Source organism: Rhamphochromis longiceps, linkage group LG7, assembly GCF_057381845.1.
Source record: "Rhamphochromis longiceps isolate RC_006_pf linkage group LG7, R_longiceps_female_GT1.1, whole genome shotgun sequence".
Lineage (NCBI taxonomy): Eukaryota > Metazoa > Chordata > Actinopteri > Cichliformes > Cichlidae > Rhamphochromis > Rhamphochromis longiceps.
In genome coordinates this window covers 24489753-24494892 of record NC_140563.1, presented here as the reverse complement: position 1 = coordinate 24494892, position 5140 = coordinate 24489753, and the positions used below count along the sequence as shown (strand labels likewise).

The window sequence follows — 5140 nt, the reverse complement described above, 5'->3', positions numbered from 1 at the left end:
TTCAGGACAATGTCACATCAATGCACTGAACTCACTATGTTATCCCTCTAACAGAGCCTCTACATGTTCTCACTGTAATTTCCCCCTCACGAATGAATTTTTGCTAGCACTAATTTGAATGTTGGGGGGAATCAAACGCATTTTACTCGCAGTACTCAAGCTGACTTACCTTTGCTTGAATGACGGCGTACTCACAACGTGGAGGCTTAAAAATAGCCAAATCTTGTACCCAGTCCTTGGTGAATTGGATGTGCGCCTCCAGAGATTTATAATTGCGAAATTGGTGCGCCGTGTATGCTCTGACTCCACAGACAAGGTATGAGAGTAGATCATGCTAAGTCAATAGCGGTTTGGTCTTCAGGGTTTCTACTCCACGGCTATATTTCATACGGGTCCACATTTCAACAATCAAGTACCGTCTCTTTGCATCTGGACAGAATCTGTCTCTATACCGTCATTTTCTTTTGAGCTACGTTTCAGAATGGTTCGTAGCAATCTTGTTTTGATTCGTGACCTGCCAAGATGGTGCTGCGCTCCCACAATGCATTGCGACATTACGTCAACTCCAAAGCCCTTTGCGTGCAGGAGTGTATGCGCATGCGCATTGCCACGGTGGTTTAAAAAATAAAGATACAATGAAAAGTAATTAATAAAAATTAAATATTTAAACATTCCCACAAATGTGCAATGAACGTGCAAAAACTCTCTTTAGTAGTTGTTGCTGTTTCTTTCTTTCTTTCTTCTTTTTTTTTTTTTTGAAAAATAACGACGTCTCTGAGGCGCGAAATCTGACAGCGAGAGGAACGGCCGGATACAGGAGACGGGAAGAAACAAGCCGATTATGTTCGCGTTAATTAAGTGGTTGGAAGATGTAAAATTCTCAATTCTGCCAACTGAACATATACGAGATTTTAATGAGGATGAATAATTAGCCGGCATGGAGGAAACGGACCTTTATTTCGTGGAGTGGCGACAAGAAGCCAAGGCGGGTGGCCAGTCTAAGAAGCCTCCATCATCAAGCTAGCAGGTGCCTTTTCCCATATAATATTACTTTATTCTCGTGTATTTGGAACGGAAGCGTAGAGCTGCCACCCAGGCAAAAGAGAAATATAAGTATATCACGTTATAACGTGAAAAGTTTATCGTTCTAACAATATACTATCATGTTTGAACAACATTGTACGAAAAATGTACATAATTATCACGTCCGTACAATATTGTGCGAACGTGACAATTATGTATAATAACGTGATATTATATTATACAAACATGAAAAGCATAATGTTAGAACAATAAACATTTCACGTCATAACGTGATACAGCTTTATTTTTCTTTTGCCTGGGTGGCAGCTCCACGCTTCCATAATTTGGTAATCAAAATATGTAACTTAATTAATTATATTGTGACGTACTTTTGCCTTTTCTTATTATTCTGCCTTCTCAATAACTATCAAAGCCTATTCACATTTAATTTGGCTTTCACAGAAATCCTACCTCTCCTTCTGGCTACAGAGTACTTACCAAGGTTAGAAACAAAGAACAGTTATGCTTTATTAATGTTCGCTAATTACAATGTTCCACATTTCCTTGCTTTTTAAGTCATTTTTAGGCTTTTTAGAGTTTTTGTTTTTTATTTTTTTAGCAGTAATGTTTCTGCCTATTTATTTCAGCCCATGAAATCAAATGCAGATCTTCCTAATGTGAGATTTACATAAATGTAAGTAATTTTGTTTGTCATTGTCATTAATGTTGTTGCTGTTGTTGTTTTTGTGCAGTTTGCAATCATATAAACCTAGCAAGCATCAGTCAGCACAGTGACTAACCTAAACAGATTCTTGCTTTATTCACATATATTATATGTACCTGCACATTGTACCTAGGGTTGCAGCCACTTGGCCCCACCCCATTGTTGTGACAGCCCTGATTGTACTTATACACTGCATCTGAACAGGGAACAGTCTGCCACATTAATGTATTTTTAAGTGACTTGTTTGTAATACATGAATTTGTTTTTTACAGATGTCAAAGTCTCAACCTCATGCTGCCCTCCCCCATCCTCCTAAAGTAAGTATTTGTTGTTGTAGTTTTTTATGCGGTGTCTGTGTCACATGCTAATCATAATTATTGAAATAACTGTTTTCTAACAGATTTTCCAAAACACTAGTTATGTTTGTTGTCATTCAGACCAATACTACTGCTTAGACATTGTTTAGTGGTCATGCATGTTTGACAAGCTCGTTATGATACAAAAACAGTAGGCCTATCACAATAATCGATATATCGACTTAACACACAATACATGTACATGACCTCAATAATTGTTGATGATGTAATTTATCCGCCATTATATTTACAAAAATAAAATATAATGATAACAAAACAATAACATTAAATAACATTGTTTTCTATTTGTTAGAAAATTTACTATTTATTCAAGTTTTTAAGGTATCTAATATTTTGATTCCTAATTTCAATGATCTAAATACTTTAAGAATTAGATGTTGGTTTGTCAATTGAAAGTGTGTAGATCTTGCATTATTATGGTGTTATATTATGATTATACATTCAAAGACATAAAATGGTCTTAAAATGACAATGACATAACTTGTCGCAATTGTTTATGGGGCAATATACCGACCAACAAAAAGTCGCTATCGTAACAGGCCTTCAAAACAGACGGTTTTATGATTGATAAATTCAAAAAATAAATACATTTAATTTCTCTGAGATTCTCTAATATTCAGTTACAGTTCACAACACAGTTACCCGTACATGCAGTATTATACTGTAAATATAAATCTCTGCATTTAGCATCCCACTAGAAGCGTCACAGTTACTGCCTCTTTTTTTTTTTTTTTTTTTTTTACAAATACCTGTACTATCACTAACACATTTACTGTTTTACTTTTAGCCTGTGGATACAAATGCAGATTTCCTTAATGTAAGTTGTGCATTTTAATTACATCATGTTATTTTTATTATTATTTATTTATTTATTTTATTTTACATTCAAATATTTCAAGCTTCTTGGTTAAAGAAGCTTGATTGCTAGTAGGTAAAGAATAGTTCACCTATAATTCATATTCCCAATTAATTTCTCACCTCTGATTGAATGCCTTTGTTTGTTTTCCTTTTGACTATAACAAAACATTTTTGCTGGATATATATGGTGAATTTATATGCATAGATACAGTCGTAGTGCTTGACACATGCAAACAGCAGTAGATGTACTAAAAAGGAAATAATTACAATCATGATGTTGATTGCTGATGTCAGTATATATATTTTAGAGGAATGTTTTGTTTTTCACCCAAAATGAACTATATTGCTTCAGAAGAGATTTATTACCCTACCGGACTCTTATATATTGTTCTGTTTTTTGTTTGTTTTTGTTATTTTCAGGTTCAGTGGTGTGTGTTCTTCCAATGGCCGCCTTCCCACTGGAGGTTTTGATCCACAGCAATTTAAAAGGTAATCAGCTTTGAAAGTCAGTTCAAATGGTTAGCTAATAGTACTTTAAAAAGCCTACAACTCTGTCACCAGTTTCTTTACCAAAAATTACCCATAAAAGTATCGCTCAATAGCATATATTGTAGTTCAAATGTTTAGTTGTACAAATATCAAATTTTTGGAAATCTAAAACTAGTCAAACACTCAAATGTTCATGCTTTTTATAGGAGGACAGAGCAAAACGGACATCGGCGCAGAGTGAAGAACTGCCCTTGATAAGGACACTATGACAGCCATATATAGTAAGTGAAGACTTTCTGTGTATCTAAAATTGCATACAGCACAAGTAAGTTACCAATACAAATAGGTGATGATGCATTGTAGTGGTTGGTCTCAGACAAAGAAGGTCAACAGATTTATGAATGCTGGAAGGTAAGGAGAGACGACCAAAAGGGGTGTTAGCATTACTGTAATGTGAACTGGATAGACTTCCCATCTAGGAAAAAAAAGAGGTAAAATTATGCGTAAAATATATCTGTATTAATATCTGTATCTATATACCGTAATTGTCGGGCTATAAGCCGCTACTTTTTGCACAAGCTTTGAACCCTGCGGCTTTTAGTCAGGTGCGGCTTTTCTATGGATTGTCCATGAGCGGATTTGTTTTGTTTGTTCCGCTGTTGTACGGCACTACGTTGCCTGGCGGAAGGATCGGAGTTCAAGAGTGGTATGTTAGTCACATGTCCATCCGCCAGGCAACGTAGTGCCGTACGAAGTAGCGCGAAAAACAAACTTCAAAGTAGCGCTACGCGTTCAGCTGGAGGCGTGGATGATGAGCGGCGATAAACTTGCAAAAAGCAAGTTATGCCCAACTCCACCACTGGATTCTGACAGCGTGGGAAAGTGTGAAAACATCCACGATCACCAACGGATTTCGAAGGGCTGGACTGCTGCCTGATGGAGAGGAGGCTCTTCAGAAGGTGTTTGACTCTGACACTGACAATGAGGATTTCTTTGGTTTTGAAAGTGACAACGAAAGAAAGGAGCTGAGAGTGGATGATGAAGCCACCCTGAGCCTGTTCGTTTCCGACACTGGAGGAGAGGACTTTGGTGGTTTTAGTGCGCAGGAAGAAGAGAAAGATGGTGGTGAATGACTGACTTTTCTTCTTGTTAAAGCCGTGTCACTGCACCTGAGCCTAAAAGGTAGTCTGAATCTATTTTTCTGGTGTGCTGTAGGTTATTGTTATGTACTACATTTGTTACTCATTTATGAAGCACAGTACATGTTTTGTACTTGTAATTACCACTACTTGTACACATACCCTAAAAGGTTATGCAAATATGTACCCATAACTTGTTTTTCAAAATATTAATAAAAGTGGTGTGTCTCCAAACAGCCATCTCTTTCCTGACAATTCGATTTGTGCATATTCTCTTACATATGATAAGTCAACATTGAAACACCTGCGGCTTTTAGTCAGGTGCGGCTAATGTATGTACAAAACAGGATTTTCCCCTGCTTTTAGCTTGTGCGGCTAATATTCAGGTGCGCTCTGTAGTCCGGGAAATACGGTAAACAGAAATATCTGTTTGCTAAATGAAGCCAGCTAACATAAATCACATTTTTATTTTAACTCTGATAAAAGTAATAGAACTGTGACTTTTGTTTGTTACAGTGGCGGTAAGGAAG

The 5140-nt window shown here is 36.6% G+C and overlaps 1 long non-coding RNA gene across 1 annotated transcript; it reads left to right on the top strand.

Moving 5' to 3' along the window:
- The first annotated feature begins 892 nt into the window (after positions 1 to 892).
- LOC146665356 (uncharacterized) lies at positions 893 to 4669 on the top strand. Its single transcript, XR_014912597.1, has 7 exons — positions 893 to 1027; positions 1486 to 1525; positions 1671 to 1717; positions 2020 to 2064; positions 2912 to 2941; positions 3403 to 3471; positions 3678 to 4669. It is a non-coding gene; the product is annotated as an uncharacterized LOC146665356 (long non-coding RNA).
- The last annotated feature ends 471 nt before the right edge of the window (positions 4670 to 5140 follow it).